The 16872-nt window shown below is 70.4% G+C and overlaps 14 non-coding genes across 14 annotated transcripts; all 14 read right to left on the bottom strand.

The window, feature by feature from the left end:
* Window positions 1-996: 996 nt before the first annotated feature.
* Window positions 997-1115, bottom strand: LOC128833325 (5S ribosomal RNA). The gene has a single exon (XR_008444211.1). It is a non-coding gene; the product is annotated as a 5S ribosomal RNA (ribosomal RNA).
* Window positions 1116-2207: 1092 nt separating this feature from the next.
* Window positions 2208-2326, bottom strand: LOC128833294 (5S ribosomal RNA). Its single transcript, XR_008444182.1, has one exon. It is a non-coding gene; the product is annotated as a 5S ribosomal RNA (ribosomal RNA).
* Window positions 2327-3412: 1086 nt separating this feature from the next.
* Window positions 3413-3531, bottom strand: LOC128833343 (5S ribosomal RNA). Its single transcript, XR_008444228.1, has one exon. It is a non-coding gene; the product is annotated as a 5S ribosomal RNA (ribosomal RNA).
* Window positions 3532-4617: 1086 nt separating this feature from the next.
* LOC128833342 (5S ribosomal RNA) lies at window positions 4618-4736 on the bottom strand. Its single transcript, XR_008444227.1, has one exon. It is a non-coding gene; the product is annotated as a 5S ribosomal RNA (ribosomal RNA).
* Window positions 4737-5822: 1086 nt separating this feature from the next.
* Window positions 5823-5941, bottom strand: LOC128833341 (5S ribosomal RNA). The gene has a single exon (XR_008444226.1). It is a non-coding gene; the product is annotated as a 5S ribosomal RNA (ribosomal RNA).
* A 1092-nt stretch (window positions 5942-7033) lies between these two features.
* Window positions 7034-7152, bottom strand: LOC128833323 (5S ribosomal RNA). Its single transcript, XR_008444210.1, has one exon. It is a non-coding gene; the product is annotated as a 5S ribosomal RNA (ribosomal RNA).
* Window positions 7153-8244: 1092 nt separating this feature from the next.
* Window positions 8245-8363, bottom strand: LOC128833281 (5S ribosomal RNA). Its single transcript, XR_008444171.1, has one exon. It is a non-coding gene; the product is annotated as a 5S ribosomal RNA (ribosomal RNA).
* A 1092-nt stretch (window positions 8364-9455) lies between these two features.
* LOC128833322 (5S ribosomal RNA) lies at window positions 9456-9574 on the bottom strand. Its single transcript, XR_008444209.1, has one exon. It is a non-coding gene; the product is annotated as a 5S ribosomal RNA (ribosomal RNA).
* A 1092-nt stretch (window positions 9575-10666) lies between these two features.
* Window positions 10667-10785, bottom strand: LOC128833321 (5S ribosomal RNA). Its single transcript, XR_008444208.1, has one exon. It is a non-coding gene; the product is annotated as a 5S ribosomal RNA (ribosomal RNA).
* Window positions 10786-11877: 1092 nt separating this feature from the next.
* LOC128833269 (5S ribosomal RNA) lies at window positions 11878-11996 on the bottom strand. The gene has a single exon (XR_008444164.1). It is a non-coding gene; the product is annotated as a 5S ribosomal RNA (ribosomal RNA).
* A 1086-nt stretch (window positions 11997-13082) lies between these two features.
* Window positions 13083-13201, bottom strand: LOC128833339 (5S ribosomal RNA). Its single transcript, XR_008444225.1, has one exon. It is a non-coding gene; the product is annotated as a 5S ribosomal RNA (ribosomal RNA).
* Window positions 13202-14287: 1086 nt separating this feature from the next.
* Window positions 14288-14406, bottom strand: LOC128833338 (5S ribosomal RNA). Its single transcript, XR_008444224.1, has one exon. It is a non-coding gene; the product is annotated as a 5S ribosomal RNA (ribosomal RNA).
* Window positions 14407-15492: 1086 nt separating this feature from the next.
* On the bottom strand, window positions 15493-15611 carry LOC128833336 (5S ribosomal RNA). The gene has a single exon (XR_008444222.1). It is a non-coding gene; the product is annotated as a 5S ribosomal RNA (ribosomal RNA).
* A 1092-nt stretch (window positions 15612-16703) lies between these two features.
* LOC128833257 (5S ribosomal RNA) lies at window positions 16704-16822 on the bottom strand. Its single transcript, XR_008444158.1, has one exon. It is a non-coding gene; the product is annotated as a 5S ribosomal RNA (ribosomal RNA).
* Between the last annotated feature and the right edge of the window lie 50 nt (window positions 16823-16872).

The following is a 16872-nucleotide window of genomic DNA, read 5'->3' as shown; positions in this document are numbered from 1 at the left end:
GACGACAGCCTCCGGCCTCGCACCCCTCCCTCGCCACACCAACGCTCCCGCCCCGCACGACGAGCCGCAGACCCCGACCCCGGGCCCGCACACACCACGCCTAAGCCTCCTCCCCACCCCCACGCACCCTCTCCTCAGACGGGACCCTCACAAACCCGACACACCCACCCACCACACAAAAACCCCGCGCGCCGCCACACCCTGCCGCGGCTGCCCCCCCCACACACCCGCTGCCGCTCCGCTTTCCTCACGGCTCCTGCTGCTCGCCACACCTCGCGCCTCCCTGGGGACGCCCTCCCGCACTGGGCCTGCCTTTTGCTCGCTCCGGGAAACCCGGCACGCCCGGCCCGGAGGCCTCGCCCGCGCCCTGCCCCGTCTCCCGCTTCGCAGGGCCCCGGGGGACGCAGGATGGCCCGCCGCCTCCGCCTCCGCCTCCGCCTCAGGGGGATCAGCCCAGAGGCGACCAGCACCCAACTTCCCACTTGCTGGCCCCGAGCCGAGGCTGGGACTGCTCCAGGCCCGCAGGCAGCCTTCCCGGGCAAAAGGGCCACCTTAGGGCAGCAGCTGCCTCTCCCTCCTCCCACCTTTAAAGGGCCAGCTGCCAAGGAGGCGTGCTGCCAAAGGGCTTCCCTAAAGCAGCCACCCCCAAAAGGCCCGGGCTGCGCCTTGCGGCTTTCCTTTCTCCCAGCCGCGGAGCTGAAGCGGCTGGCAGCGAGCGCCAGCGCAGGCAGGCCTTGGGGCGCCAGCCGCCGCTGCGGCCAGCTGGCCTCCCACCCACACCTGCCGCCAACAGGGGCCAAGAGCACCGGCCGGTGAAAAAAAGAAACGCCCCACGGAGCCGGGTGCCCAAAGCCCTCGCCCTCGGCAGCGGCGGGCGAGGCGGCTAGGGCCTGGGAGACCTTAGCGGAAGCAAGCCAGGACGAGGCGGCAAAAGCGCGTGCCCGAGGCAGTCCTGCAGGCGGGGCGCGTCAGAGAGCGTGGCGAGGGCAGGCAAAAAGCCTACAGCACCCAGTATTCCCAGGAGGTCTCCCATCCAAGTACTAACCAGGCCCGACCCTGCTAAGCTTCCGAGATCAGACGAGATCGGGCGTGTTCAGGGTGGTATGGCCGTAGACGCTGTTGCCTGCCGCTTTGCCTGCCTTTAAGCAAGCCCGCAGACGAGCCCTGCTTGCTCCGCTCACACGTCTCCCTCCCCCCCGCGCAAGGCACGCGACGACAGCCTCCGGCCTCGCACCCCTCCCTCGCCACACCAACGCTCCCGCCCCGCACGACGAGCCGCAGACCCCGACCCCGGGCCCGCACACACCACGCCTAAGCCTCCTCCCCACCCCCACGCACCCTCTCCTCAGACGGGACCCTCACAAACCCGACACACCCACCCACCACACAAAAACCCCGCGCGCCGCCACACCCTGCCGCGGCTGCCCCCCCCACACACCCGCTGCCGCTCCGCTTTCCTCACGGCTCCTGCTGCTCGCCACACCTCGCGCCTCCCTGGGGACGCCCTCCCGCACTGGGCCTGCCTTTTGCTCGCTCCGGGAAACCCGGCACGCCCGGCCCGGAGGCCTCGCCCGCGCCCTGCCCCGTCTCCCGCTTCGCAGGGCCCCGGGGGACGCAGGATGGCCCGCCGCCTACGCCTCCGCCTCCGCCTCAGGGGGATCAGCCCAGAGGCGACCAGCACCCAACTTCCCACTTGCTGGCCCCGAGCCGAGGCTGGGACTGCTCCAGGCCCGCAGGCAGCCTTCCCGGGCAAAAGGGCCACCTTAGGGCAGCAGCTGCCTCTCCCTCCTCCCACCTTTAAAGGGCCAGCTGCCAAGGAGGCGTGCTGCCAAAGGGCTTCCCTAAAGCAGCCACCCCCAAAAGGCCCGGGCTGCGCCTTGCGGCTTTCCTTTCTCCCAGCCGCGGAGCTGAAGCGGCTGGCAGCGAGCGCCAGCGCAGGCAGGCCTTGGGGCGCCAGCCGCCGCTGCGGCCAGCTGGCCTCCCACCCACACCTGCCGCCAACAGGGGCCAAGAGCACCGGCCGGTGAAAAAAAGAAACGCCCCACGGAGCCGGGTGCCCAAAGCCCTCGCCCTCGGCAGCGGCGGGCGAGGCGGCTAGGGCCTGGGAGACCTTAGCGGAAGCAAGCCAGGACGAGGCGGCAAAAGCGCGTGCCCGAGGCAGTCCTGCAGGCGGGGCGCGTCAGAGAGCGTGGCGAGGGCAGGCAAAAAGCCTACAGCACCCAGTATTCCCAGGAGGTCTCCCATCCAAGTACTAACCAGGCCCGACCCTGCTTAGCTTCCGAGATCAGACGAGATCGGGCGTGTTCAGGGTGGTATGGCCGTAGACGCTGTTGCCTGCTGCTTTGCCTGCCTTTAAGCAAGCCCGCAGACGAGCCCTGCTTGCTCCGCTCACACGTCTCCCTCCCCCCCGCGCAAGGCACGCGACGACAGCCTCCGGCCTCGCACCCCTCCCTCGCCACACCAACGCTCCCGCCCCGCACGACGAGCCGCAGACCCCGACCCCGGGCCCGCACACACCACGCCTAAGCCTCCTCCCCACCCCCACGCACCCTCTCCTCAGACGGGACCCTCACAAACCCGACACACCCACCCACCACACAAAAACCCCGCGCGCCGCCACACCCTGCCGCGGCTGCCCCCCCCACACACCCGCTGCCGCTCCGCTTTCCTCACGGCTCCTGCTGCTCGCCACACCTCGCGCCTCCCTGGGGACGCCCTCCCGCACTGGGCCTGCCTTTTGCTCGCTCCGGGAAACCCGGCACGCCCGGCCCGGAGGCCTCGCCCGCGCCCTGCCCCGTCTCCCGCTTCGCAGGGCCCCGGGGGACGCAGGATGGCCCGCCGCCTCCGCCTCCGCCTCCGCCTCAGGGGGATCAGCCCAGAGGCGACCAGCACCCAACTTCCCACTTGCTGGCCCCGAGCCGAGGCTGGGACTGCTCCAGGCCCGCAGGCAGCCTTCCCGGGCAAAAGGGCCACCTTAGGGCAGCAGCTGCCTCTCCCTCCTCCCACCTTTAAAGGGCCAGCTGCCAAGGAGGCGTGCTGCCAAAGGGCTTCCCTAAAGCAGCCACCCCCAAAAGGCCCGGGCTGCGCCTTGCGGCTTTCCTTTCTCCCAGCCGCGGAGCTGAAGCGGCTGGCAGCGAGCGCCAGCGCAGGCAGGCCTTGGGGCGCCAGCCGCCGCTGCGGCCAGCTGGCCTCCCACCCACACCTGCCGCCAACAGGGGCCAAGAGCACCGGCCGGTGAAAAAAAGAAACGCCCCACGGAGCCGGGTGCCCAAAGCCCTCGCCAGCGGCGGGCGAGGCGGCTAGGGCCTGGGAGACCTTAGCGGAAGCAAGCCAGGACGAGGCGGCAAAAGCGCGTGCCCGAGGCAGTCCTGCAGGCGGGGCGCGTCAGAGAGCGTGGCGAGGGCAGGCAAAAAGCCTACAGCACCCAGTATTCCCAGGAGGTCTCCCATCCAAGTACTAACCAGGCCCGACCCTGCTAAGCTTCCGAGATCAGACGAGATCGGGCGTGTTCAGGGTGGTATGGCCATAGACGCTGTTGCCTGCCGCTTTGCCTGCCTTTAAGCAAGCCCGCAGACGAGCCCTGCTTGCTCCGCTCACACGTCTCCCTCCCCCCCGCGCAAGGCACGCGACGACAGCCTCCGGCCTCGCACCCCTCCCTCGCCACACCAACGCTCCCGCCCCGCACGACGAGCCGCAGACCCCGACCCCGGGCCCGCACACACCACGCCTAAGCCTCCTCCCCACCCCCACGCACCCTCTCCTCAGACGGGACCCTCACAAACCCGACACACCCACCCACCACACAAAAACCCCGCGCGCCGCCACACCCTGCCGCGGCTGCCCCCCCCACACACCCGCTGCCGCTCCGCTTTCCTCACGGCTCCTGCTGCTCGCCACACCTCGCGCCTCCCTGGGGACGCCCTCCCGCACTGGGCCTGCCTTTTGCTCGCTCCGGGAAACCCGGCACGCCCGGCCCGGAGGCCTCGCCCGCGCCCTGCCCCGTCTCCCGCTTCGCAGGGCCCCGGGGGACGCAGGATGGCCCGCCGCCTCCGCCTCCGCCTCCGCCTCAGGGGGATCAGCCCAGAGGCGACCAGCACCCAACTTCCCACTTGCTGGCCCCGAGCCGAGGCTGGGACTGCTCCAGGCCCGCAGGCAGCCTTCCCGGGCAAAAGGGCCACCTTAGGGCAGCAGCTGCCTCTCCCTCCTCCCACCTTTAAAGGGCCAGCTGCCAAGGAGGCGTGCTGCCAAAGGGCTTCCCTAAAGCAGCCACCCCCAAAAGGCCCGGGCTGCGCCTTGCGGCTTTCCTTTCTCCCAGCCGCGGAGCTGAAGCGGCTGGCAGCGAGCGCCAGCGCAGGCAGGCCTTGGGGCGCCAGCCGCCGCTGCGGCCAGCTGGCCTCCCACCCACACCTGCCGCCAACAGGGGCCAAGAGCACCGGCCGGTGAAAAAAAGAAACGCCCCACGGAGCCGGGTGCCCAAAGCCCTCGCCAGCGGCGGGCGAGGCGGCTAGGGCCTGGGAGACCTTAGCGGAAGCAAGCCAGGACGAGGCGGCAAAAGCGCGTGCCCGAGGCAGTCCTGCAGGCGGGGCGCGTCAGAGAGCGTGGCGAGGGCAGGCAAAAAGCCTACAGCACCCAGTATTCCCAGGAGGTCTCCCATCCAAGTACTAACCAGGCCCGACCCTGCTAAGCTTCCGAGATCAGACGAGATCGGGCGTGTTCAGGGTGGTATGGCCATAGACGCTGTTGCCTGCCGCTTTGCCTGCCTTTAAGCAAGCCCGCAGACGAGCCCTGCTTGCTCCGCTCACACGTCTCCCTCCCCCCCGCGCAAGGCACGCGACGACAGCCTCCGGCCTCGCACCCCTCCCTCGCCACACCAACGCTCCCGCCCCGCACGACGAGCCGCAGACCCCGACCCCGGGCCCGCACACACCACGCCTAAGCCTCCTCCCCACCCCCACGCACCCTCTCCTCAGACGGGACCCTCACAAACCCGACACACCCACCCACCACACAAAAACCCCGCGCGCCGCCACACCCTGCCGCGGCTGCCCCCCCCACACACCCGCTGCCGCTCCGCTTTCCTCACGGCTCCTGCTGCTCGCCACACCTCGCGCCTCCCTGGGGACGCCCTCCCGCACTGGGCCTGCCTTTTGCTCGCTCCGGGAAACCCGGCACGCCCGGCCCGGAGGCCTCGCCCGCGCCCTGCCCCGTCTCCCGCTTCGCAGGGCCCCGGGGGACGCAGGATGGCCCGCCGCCTCCGCCTCCGCCTCCGCCTCAGGGGGATCAGCCCAGAGGCGACCAGCACCCAACTTCCCACTTGCTGGCCCCGAGCCGAGGCTGGGACTGCTCCAGGCCCGCAGGCAGCCTTCCCGGGCAAAAGGGCCACCTTAGGGCAGCAGCTGCCTCTCCCTCCTCCCACCTTTAAAGGGCCAGCTGCCAAGGAGGCGTGCTGCCAAAGGGCTTCCCTAAAGCAGCCACCCCCAAAAGGCCCGGGCTGCGCCTTGCGGCTTTCCTTTCTCCCAGCCGCGGAGCTGAAGCGGCTGGCAGCGAGCGCCAGCGCAGGCAGGCCTTGGGGCGCCAGCCGCCGCTGCGGCCAGCTGGCCTCCCACCCACACCTGCCGCCAACAGGGGCCAAGAGCACCGGCCGGTGAAAAAAAGAAACACCCCACGGAGCCGGGTGCCCAAAGCCCTCGCCAGCGGCGGGCGAGGCGGCTAGGGCCTGGGAGACCTTAGCGGAAGCAAGCCAGGACGAGGCGGCAAAAGCGCGTGCCCGAGGCAGTCCTGCAGGCGGGGCGCGTCAGAGAGCGTGGCGAGGGCAGGCAAAAAGCCTACAGCACCCAGTATTCCCAGGAGGTCTCCCATCCAAGTACTAACCAGGCCCGACCCTGCTAAGCTTCCGAGATCAGACGAGATCGGGCGTGTTCAGGGTGGTATGGCCATAGACGCTGTTGCCTGCCGCTTTGCCTGCCTTTAAGCAAGCCCGCAGACGAGCCCTGCTTGCTCCGCTCACACGTCTCCCTCCCCCCCGCGCAAGGCACGCGACGACAGCCTCCGGCCTCGCACCCCTCCCTCGCCACACCAACGCTCCCGCCCCGCACGACGAGCCGCAGACCCCGACCCCGGGCCCGCACACACCACGCCTAAGCCTCCTCCCCACCCCCACGCACCCTCTCCTCAGACGGGACCCTCACAAACCCGACACACCCACCCACCACACAAAAACCCCGCGCGCCGCCACACCCTGCCGCGGCTGCCCCCCCCACACACCCGCTGCCGCTCCGCTTTCCTCACGGCTCCTGCTGCTCGCCACACCTCGCGCCTCCCTGGGGACGCCCTCCCGCACTGGGCCTGCCTTTTGCTCGCTCCGGGAAACCCGGCACGCCCGGCCCGGAGGCCTCGCCCGCGCCCTGCCCCGTCTCCCGCTTCGCAGGGCCCCGGGGGACGCAGGATGGCCCGCCGCCTCCGCCTCCGCCTCCGCCTCAGGGGGATCAGCCCAGAGGCGACCAGCACCCAACTTCCCACTTGCTGGCCCCGAGCCGAGGCTGGGACTGCTCCAGGCCCGCAGGCAGCCTTCCCGGGCAAAAGGGCCACCTTAGGGCAGCAGCTGCCTCTCCCTCCTCCCACCTTTAAAGGGCCAGCTGCCAAGGAGGCGTGCTGCCAAAGGGCTTCCCTAAAGCAGCCACCCCCAAAAGGCCCGGGCTGCGCCTTGCGGCTTTCCTTTCTCCCAGCCGCGGAGCTGAAGCGGCTGGCAGCGAGCGCCAGCGCAGGCAGGCCTTGGGGCGCCAGCCGCCGCTGCGGCCAGCTGGCCTCCCACCCACACCTGCCGCCAACAGGGGCCAAGAGCACCGGCCGGTGAAAAAAAGAAACGCCCCACGGAGCCGGGTGCCCAAAGCCCTCGCCCTCGGCAGCGGCGGGCGAGGCGGCTAGGGCCTGGGAGACCTTAGCGGAAGCAAGCCAGGACGAGGCGGCAAAAGCGCGTGCCCGAGGCAGTCCTGCAGGCGGGGCGCGTCAGAGAGCGTGGCGAGGGCAGGCAAAAAGCCTACAGCACCCAGTATTCCCAGGAGGTCTCCCATCCAAGTACTAACCAGGCCCGACCCTGCTAAGCTTCCGAGATCAGACGAGATCGGGCGTGTTCAGGGTGGTATGGCCGTAGACGCTGTTGCCTGCCGCTTTGCCTGCCTTTAAGCAAGCCCGCAGACGAGCCCTGCTTGCTCCGCTCACACGTGTCCCTCCCCCCCGCGCAAGGCACGCGACGACAGCCTCCGGCCTCGCACCCCTCCCTCGCCACACCAACGCTCCCGCCCCGCACGACGAGCCGCAGACCCCGACCCCGGGCCCGCACACACCACGCCTAAGCCTCCTCCCCACCCCCACGCACCCTCTCCTCAGACGGGACCCTCACAAACCCGACACACCCACCCACCACACAAAAACCCCGCGCGCCGCCACACCCTGCCGCGGCTGCCCCCCCCACACACCCGCTGCCGCTCCGCTTTCCTCACGGCTCCTGCTGCTCGCCACACCTCGCGCCTCCCTGGGGACGCCCTCCCGCACTGGGCCTGCCTTTTGCTCGCTCCGGGAAACCCGGCACGCCCGGCCCGGAGGCCTCGCCCGCGCCCTGCCCCGTCTCCCGCTTCGCAGGGCCCCGGGGGACGCAGGATGGCCCGCCGCCTCCGCCTCCGCCTCCGCCTCAGGGGGATCAGCCCAGAGGCGACCAGCACCCAACTTCCCACTTGCTGGCCCCGAGCCGAGGCTGGGACTGCTCCAGGCCCGCAGGCAGCCTTCCCGGGCAAAAGGGCCACCTTAGGGCAGCAGCTGCCTCTCCCTCCTCCCACCTTTAAAGGGCCAGCTGCCAAGGAGGCGTGCTGCCAAAGGGCTTCCCTAAAGCAGCCACCCCCAAAAGGCCCGGGCTGCGCCTTGCGGCTTTCCTTTCTCCCAGCCGCGGAGCTGAAGCGGCTGGCAGCGAGCGCCAGCGCAGGCAGGCCTTGGGGCGCCAGCCGCCGCTGCGGCCAGCTGGCCTCCCACCCACACCTGCCGCCAACAGGGGCCAAGAGCACCGGCCGGTGAAAAAAAGAAACGCCCCACGGAGCCGGGTGCCCAAAGCCCTCGCCCTCGGCAGCGGCGGGCGAGGCGGCTAGGGCCTGGGAGACCTTAGCGGAAGCAAGCCAGGACGAGGCGGCAAAAGCGCGTGCCCGAGGCAGTCCTGCAGGCGGGGCGCGTCAGAGAGCGTGGCGAGGGCAGGCAAAAAGCCTACAGCACCCAGTATTCCCAGGAGGTCTCCCATCCAAGTACTAACCAGGCCCGACCCTGCTTAGCTTCCGAGATCAGACGAGATCGGGCGTGTTCAGGGTGGTATGGCCGTAGACGCTGTTGCCTGCTGCTTTGCCTGCCTTTAAGCAAGCCCGCAGACGAGCCCTGCTTGCTCCGCTCACACGTCTCCCTCCCCCCCGCGCAAGGCACGCGACGACAGCCTCCGGCCTCGCACCCCTCCCTCGCCACACCAACGCTCCCGCCCCGCACGACGAGCCGCAGACCCCGACCCCGGGCCCGCACACACCACGCCTAAGCCTCCTCCCCACCCCCACGCACCCTCTCCTCAGACGGGACCCTCACAAACCCGACACACCCACCCACCACACAAAAACCCCGCGCGCCGCCACACCCTGCCGCGGCTGCCCCCCCCACACACCCGCTGCCGCTCCGCTTTCCTCACGGCTCCTGCTGCTCGCCACACCTCGCGCCTCCCTGGGGACGCCCTCCCGCACTGGGCCTGCCTTTTGCTCGCTCCGGGAAACCCGGCACGCCCGGCCCGGAGGCCTCGCCCGCGCCCTGCCCCGTCTCCCGCTTCGCAGGGCCCCGGGGGACGCAGGATGGCCCGCCGCCTCCGCCTCCGCCTCCGCCTCAGGGGGATCAGCCCAGAGGCGACCAGCACCCAACTTCCCACTTGCTGGCCCCGAGCCGAGGCTGGGACTGCTCCAGGCCCGCAGGCAGCCTTCCCGGGCAAAAGGGCCACCTTAGGGCAGCAGCTGCCTCTCCCTCCTCCCACCTTTAAAGGGCCAGCTGCCAAGGAGGCGTGCTGCCAAAGGGCTTCCCTAAAGCAGCCACCCCCAAAAGGCCCGGGCTGCGCCTTGCGGCTTTCCTTTCTCCCAGCCGCGGAGCTGAAGCGGCTGGCAGCGAGCGCCAGCGCAGGCAGGCCTTGGGGCGCCAGCCGCCGCTGCGGCCAGCTGGCCTCCCACCCACACCTGCCGCCAACAGGGGCCAAGAGCACCGGCCGGTGAAAAAAAGAAACGCCCCACGGAGCCGGGTGCCCAAAGCCCTCGCCCTCGGCAGCGGCGGGCGAGGCGGCTAGGGCCTGGGAGACCTTAGCGGAAGCAAGCCAGGACGAGGCGGCAAAAGCGCGTGCCCGAGGCAGTCCTGCAGGCGGGGCGCGTCAGAGAGCGTGGCGAGGGCAGGCAAAAAGCCTACAGCACCCAGTATTCCCAGGAGGTCTCCCATCCAAGTACTAACCAGGCCCGACCCTGCTAAGCTTCCGAGATCAGACGAGATCGGGCGTGTTCAGGGTGGTATGGCCGTAGACGCTGTTGCCTGCCGCTTTGCCTGCCTTTAAGCAAGCCCGCAGACGAGCCCTGCTTGCTCCGCTCACACGTCTCCCTCCCCCCCGCGCAAGGCACGCGACGACAGCCTCCGGCCTCGCACCCCTCCCTCGCCACACCAACGCTCCCGCCCCGCACGACGAGCCGCAGACCCCGACCCCGGGCCCGCACACACCACGCCTAAGCCTCCTCCCCACCCCCACGCACCCTCTCCTCAGACGGGACCCTCACAAACCCGACACACCCACCCACCACACAAAAACCCCGCGCGCCGCCACACCCTGCCGCGGCTGCCCCCCCCACACACCCGCTGCCGCTCCGCTTTCCTCACGGCTCCTGCTGCTCGCCACACCTCGCGCCTCCCTGGGGACGCCCTCCCGCACTGGGCCTGCCTTTTGCTCGCTCCGGGAAACCCGGCACGCCCGGCCCGGAGGCCTCGCCCGCGCCCTGCCCCGTCTCCCGCTTCGCAGGGCCCCGGGGGACGCAGGATGGCCCGCCGCCTCCGCCTCCGCCTCCGCCTCAGGGGGATCAGCCCAGAGGCGACCAGCACCCAACTTCCCACTTGCTGGCCCCGAGCCGAGGCTGGGACTGCTCCAGGCCCGCAGGCAGCCTTCCCGGGCAAAAGGGCCACCTTAGGGCAGCAGCTGCCTCTCCCTCCTCCCACCTTTAAAGGGCCAGCTGCCAAGGAGGCGTGCTGCCAAAGGGCTTCCCTAAAGCAGCCACCCCCAAAAGGCCCGGGCTGCGCCTTGCGGCTTTCCTTTCTCCCAGCCGCGGAGCTGAAGCGGCTGGCAGCGAGCGCCAGCGCAGGCAGGCCTTGGGGCGCCAGCCGCCGCTGCGGCCAGCTGGCCTCCCACCCACACCTGCCGCCAACAGGGGCCAAGAGCACCGGCCGGTGAAAAAAAGAAACGCCCCACGGAGCCGGGTGCCCAAAGCCCTCGCCCTCGGCAGCGGCGGGCGAGGCGGCTAGGGCCTGGGAGACCTTAGCGGAAGCAAGCCAGGACGAGGCGGCAAAAGCGCGTGCCCGAGGCAGTCCTGCAGGCGGGGCGCGTCAGAGAGCGTGGCGAGGGCAGGCAAAAAGCCTACAGCACCCAGTATTCCCAGGAGGTCTCCCATCCAAGTACTAACCAGGCCCGACCCTGCTAAGCTTCCGAGATCAGACGAGATCGGGCGTGTTCAGGGTGGTATGGCCGTAGACGCTGTTGCCTGCCGCTTTGCCTGCCTTTAAGCAAGCCCGCAGACGAGCCCTGCTTGCTCCGCTCACACGTCTCCCTCCCCCCCGCGCAAGGCACGCGACGACAGCCTCCGGCCTCGCACCCCTCCCTCGCCACACCAACGCTCCCGCCCCGCACGACGAGCCGCAGACCCCGACCCCGGGCCCGCACACACCACGCCTAAGCCTCCTCCCCACCCCCACGCACCCTCTCCTCAGACGGGACCCTCACAAACCCGACACACCCACCCACCACACAAAAACCCCGCGCGCCGCCACACCCTGCCGCGGCTGCCCCCCCCACACACCCGCTGCCGCTCCGCTTTCCTCACGGCTCCTGCTGCTCGCCACACCTCGCGCCTCCCTGGGGACGCCCTCCCGCACTGGGCCTGCCTTTTGCTCGCTCCGGGAAACCCGGCACGCCCGGCCCGGAGGCCTCGCCCGCGCCCTGCCCCGTCTCCCGCTTCGCAGGGCCCCGGGGGACGCAGGATGGCCCGCCGCCTACGCCTCCGCCTCCGCCTCAGGGGGATCAGCCCAGAGGCGACCAGCACCCAACTTCCCACTTGCTGGCCCCGAGCCGAGGCTGGGACTGCTCCAGGCCCGCAGGCAGCCTTCCCGGGCAAAAGGGCCACCTTAGGGCAGCAGCTGCCTCTCCCTCCTCCCACCTTTAAAGGGCCAGCTGCCAAGGAGGCGTGCTGCCAAAGGGCTTCCCTAAAGCAGCCACCCCCAAAAGGCCCGGGCTGCGCCTTGCGGCTTTCCTTTCTCCCAGCCGCGGAGCTGAAGCGGCTGGCAGCGAGCGCCAGCGCAGGCAGGCCTTGGGGCGCCAGCCGCCGCTGCGGCCAGCTGGCCTCCCACCCACACCTGCCGCCAACAGGGGCCAAGAGCACCGGCCGGTGAAAAAAAGAAACGCCCCACGGAGCCGGGTGCCCAAAGCCCTCGCCCTCGGCAGCGGCGGGCGAGGCGGCTAGGGCCTGGGAGACCTTAGCGGAAGCAAGCCAGGACGAGGCGGCAAAAGCGCGTGCCCGAGGCAGTCCTGCAGGCGGGGCGCGTCAGAGAGCGTGGCGAGGGCAGGCAAAAAGCCTACAGCACCCAGTATTCCCAGGAGGTCTCCCATCCAAGTACTAACCAGGCCCGACCCTGCTTAGCTTCCGAGATCAGACGAGATCGGGCGTGTTCAGGGTGGTATGGCCGTAGACGCTGTTGCCTGCTGCTTTGCCTGCCTTTAAGCAAGCCCGCAGACGAGCCCTGCTTGCTCCGCTCACACGTCTCCCTCCCCCCCGCGCAAGGCACGCGACGACAGCCTCCGGCCTCGCACCCCTCCCTCGCCACACCAACGCTCCCGCCCCGCACGACGAGCCGCAGACCCCGACCCCGGGCCCGCACACACCACGCCTAAGCCTCCTCCCCACCCCCACGCACCCTCTCCTCAGACGGGACCCTCACAAACCCGACACACCCACCCACCACACAAAAACCCCGCGCGCCGCCACACCCTGCCGCGGCTGCCCCCCCCACACACCCGCTGCCGCTCCGCTTTCCTCACGGCTCCTGCTGCTCGCCACACCTCGCGCCTCCCTGGGGACGCCCTCCCGCACTGGGCCTGCCTTTTGCTCGCTCCGGGAAACCCGGCACGCCCGGCCCGGAGGCCTCGCCCGCGCCCTGCCCCGTCTCCCGCTTCGCAGGGCCCCGGGGGACGCAGGATGGCCCGCCGCCTCCGCCTCCGCCTCCGCCTCAGGGGGATCAGCCCAGAGGCGACCAGCACCCAACTTCCCACTTGCTGGCCCCGAGCCGAGGCTGGGACTGCTCCAGGCCCGCAGGCAGCCTTCCCGGGCAAAAGGGCCACCTTAGGGCAGCAGCTGCCTCTCCCTCCTCCCACCTTTAAAGGGCCAGCTGCCAAGGAGGCGTGCTGCCAAAGGGCTTCCCTAAAGCAGCCACCCCCAAAAGGCCCGGGCTGCGCCTTGCGGCTTTCCTTTCTCCCAGCCGCGGAGCTGAAGCGGCTGGCAGCGAGCGCCAGCGCAGGCAGGCCTTGGGGCGCCAGCCGCCGCTGCGGCCAGCTGGCCTCCCACCCACACCTGCCGCCAACAGGGGCCAAGAGCACCGGCCGGTGAAAAAAAGAAACGCCCCACGGAGCCGGGTGCCCAAAGCCCTCGCCAGCGGCGGGCGAGGCGGCTAGGGCCTGGGAGACCTTAGCGGAAGCAAGCCAGGACGAGGCGGCAAAAGCGCGTGCCCGAGGCAGTCCTGCAGGCGGGGCGCGTCAGAGAGCGTGGCGAGGGCAGGCAAAAAGCCTACAGCACCCAGTATTCCCAGGAGGTCTCCCATCCAAGTACTAACCAGGCCCGACCCTGCTAAGCTTCCGAGATCAGACGAGATCGGGCGTGTTCAGGGTGGTATGGCCATAGACGCTGTTGCCTGCCGCTTTGCCTGCCTTTAAGCAAGCCCGCAGACGAGCCCTGCTTGCTCCGCTCACACGTCTCCCTCCCCCCCGCGCAAGGCACGCGACGACAGCCTCCGGCCTCGCACCCCTCCCTCGCCACACCAACGCTCCCGCCCCGCACGACGAGCCGCAGACCCCGACCCCGGGCCCGCACACACCACGCCTAAGCCTCCTCCCCACCCCCACGCACCCTCTCCTCAGACGGGACCCTCACAAACCCGACACACCCACCCACCACACAAAAACCCCGCGCGCCGCCACACCCTGCCGCGGCTGCCCCCCCCACACACCCGCTGCCGCTCCGCTTTCCTCACGGCTCCTGCTGCTCGCCACACCTCGCGCCTCCCTGGGGACGCCCTCCCGCACTGGGCCTGCCTTTTGCTCGCTCCGGGAAACCCGGCACGCCCGGCCCGGAGGCCTCGCCCGCGCCCTGCCCCGTCTCCCGCTTCGCAGGGCCCCGGGGGACGCAGGATGGCCCGCCGCCTCCGCCTCCGCCTCCGCCTCAGGGGGATCAGCCCAGAGGCGACCAGCACCCAACTTCCCACTTGCTGGCCCCGAGCCGAGGCTGGGACTGCTCCAGGCCCGCAGGCAGCCTTCCCGGGCAAAAGGGCCACCTTAGGGCAGCAGCTGCCTCTCCCTCCTCCCACCTTTAAAGGGCCAGCTGCCAAGGAGGCGTGCTGCCAAAGGGCTTCCCTAAAGCAGCCACCCCCAAAAGGCCCGGGCTGCGCCTTGCGGCTTTCCTTTCTCCCAGCCGCGGAGCTGAAGCGGCTGGCAGCGAGCGCCAGCGCAGGCAGGCCTTGGGGCGCCAGCCGCCGCTGCGGCCAGCTGGCCTCCCACCCACACCTGCCGCCAACAGGGGCCAAGAGCACCGGCCGGTGAAAAAAAGAAACGCCCCACGGAGCCGGGTGCCCAAAGCCCTCGCCAGCGGCGGGCGAGGCGGCTAGGGCCTGGGAGACCTTAGCGGAAGCAAGCCAGGACGAGGCGGCAAAAGCGCGTGCCCGAGGCAGTCCTGCAGGCGGGGCGCGTCAGAGAGCGTGGCGAGGGCAGGCAAAAAGCCTACAGCACCCAGTATTCCCAGGAGGTCTCCCATCCAAGTACTAACCAGGCCCGACCCTGCTAAGCTTCCGAGATCAGACGAGATCGGGCGTGTTCAGGGTGGTATGGCCATAGACGCTGTTGCCTGCCGCTTTGCCTGCCTTTAAGCAAGCCCGCAGACGAGCCCTGCTTGCTCCGCTCACACGTCTCCCTCCCCCCCGCGCAAGGCACGCGACGACAGCCTCCGGCCTCGCACCCCTCCCTCGCCACACCAACGCTCCCGCCCCGCACGACGAGCCGCAGACCCCGACCCCGGGCCCGCACACACCACGCCTAAGCCTCCTCCCCACCCCCACGCACCCTCTCCTCAGACGGGACCCTCACAAACCCGACACACCCACCCACCACACAAAAACCCCGCGCGCCGCCACACCCTGCCGCGGCTGCCCCCCCCACACACCCGCTGCCGCTCCGCTTTCCTCACGGCTCCTGCTGCTCGCCACACCTCGCGCCTCCCTGGGGACGCCCTCCCGCACTGGGCCTGCCTTTTGCTCGCTCCGGGAAACCCGGCACGCCCGGCCCGGAGGCCTCGCCCGCGCCCTGCCCCGTCTCCCGCTTCGCAGGGCCCCGGGGGACGCAGGATGGCCCGCCGCCTCCGCCTCCGCCTCCGCCTCAGGGGGATCAGCCCAGAGGCGACCAGCACCCAACTTCCCACTTGCTGGCCCCGAGCCGAGGCTGGGACTGCTCCAGGCCCGCAGGCAGCCTTCCCGGGCAAAAGGGCCACCTTAGGGCAGCAGCTGCCTCTCCCTCCTCCCACCTTTAAAGGGCCAGCTGCCAAGGAGGCGTGCTGCCAAAGGGCTTCCCTAAAGCAGCCACCCCCAAAAGGCCCGGGCTGCGCCTTGCGGCTTTCCTTTCTCCCAGCCGCGGAGCTGAAGCGGCTGGCAGCGAGCGCCAGCGCAGGCAGGCCTTGGGGCGCCAGCCGCCGCTGCGGCCAGCTGGCCTCCCACCCACACCTGCCGCCAACAGGGGCCAAGAGCACCGGCCGGTGAAAAAAAGAAACACCCCACGGAGCCGGGTGCCCAAAGCCCTCGCCAGCGGCGGGCGAGGCGGCTAGGGCCTGGGAGACCTTAGCGGAAGCAAGCCAGGACGAGGCGGCAAAAGCGCGTGCCCGAGGCAGTCCTGCAGGCGGGGCGCGTCAGAGAGCGTGGCGAGGGCAGGCAAAAAGCCTACAGCACCCAGTATTCCCAGGAGGTCTCCCATCCAAGTACTAACCAGGCCCGACCCTGCTAAGCTTCCGAGATCAGACGAGATCGGGCGTGTTCAGGGTGGTATGGCCATAGACGCTGTTGCCTGCCGCTTTGCCTGCCTTTAAGCAAGCCCGCAGACGAGCCCTGCTTGCTCCGCTCACACGTCTCCCTCCCCCCCGCGCAAGGCACGCGACGACAGCCTCCGGCCTCGCACCCCTCCCTCGCCACACCAACGCTCCCGCCCCGCACGACGAGCCGCAGACCCCGACCCCGGGCCCGCACACACCACGCCTAAGCCTCCTCCCCACCCCCACGCACCCTCTCCTCAGACGGGACCCTCACAAACCCGACACACCCACCCACCACACAAAAACCCCGCGCGCCGCCACACCCTGCCGCGGCTGCCCCCCCCACACACCCGCTGCCGCTCCGCTTTCCTCACGGCTCCTGCTGCTCGCCACACCTCGCGCCTCCCTGGGGACGCCCTCCCGCACTGGGCCTGCCTTTTGCTCGCTCCGGGAAACCCGGCACGCCCGGCCCGGAGGCCTCGCCCGCGCCCTGCCCCGTCTCCCGCTTCGCAGGGCCCCGGGGGACGCAGGATGGCCCGCCGCCTCCGCCTCCGCCTCCGCCTCAGGGGGATCAGCCCAGAGGCGACCAGCACCCAACTTCCCACTTGCTGGCCCCGAGCCGAGGCTGGGACTGCTCCAGGCCCGCAGGCAGCCTTCCCGGGCAAAAGGGCCACCTTAGGGCAGCAGCTGCCTCTCCCTCCTCCCACCTTTAAAGGGCCAGCTGCCAAGGAGGCGTGCTGCCAAAGGGCTTCCCTAAAGCAGCCACCCCCAAAAGGCCCGGGCTGCGCCTTGCGGCTTTCCTTTCTCCCAGCCGCGGAGCTGAAGCGGCTGGCAGCGAGCGCCAGCGCAGGCAGGCCTTGGGGCGCCAGCCGCCGCTGCGGCCAGCTGGCCTCCCACCCACACCTGCCGCCAACAGGGGCCAAGAGCACCGGCCGGTGAAAAAAAGAAACGCCCCACGGAGCCGGGTGCCCAAAGCCCTCGCCCTCGGCAGCGGCGGGCGAGGCGGCTAGGGCCTGGGAGACCTTAGCGGAAGCAAGCCAGGACGAGGCGGCAAAAGCGCGTGCCCGAGGCAGTCCTGCAGGCGGGGCGCGTCAGAGAGCGTGGCGAGGGCAGGCAAAAAGCCTACAGCACCCAGTATTCCCAGGAGGTCTCCCATCCAAGTACTAACCAGGCCCGACCCTGCTTAGCTTCCGAGATCAGACGAGATCGGGCGTGTTCAGGGTGGTATGGCCGTAGACGCTGTTGCCTGCCGCTTTGCCTGCCTTTAAGCAAGCCCGCAGACAAGCCC

This window comes from Malaclemys terrapin, chromosome 2 (assembly GCF_027887155.1).
Source record: "Malaclemys terrapin pileata isolate rMalTer1 chromosome 2, rMalTer1.hap1, whole genome shotgun sequence".
Taxonomy (NCBI): Eukaryota; Metazoa; Chordata; order Testudines; family Emydidae; genus Malaclemys; species Malaclemys terrapin.
This window is presented reverse-complemented; position numbering and strand designations above follow the sequence as displayed.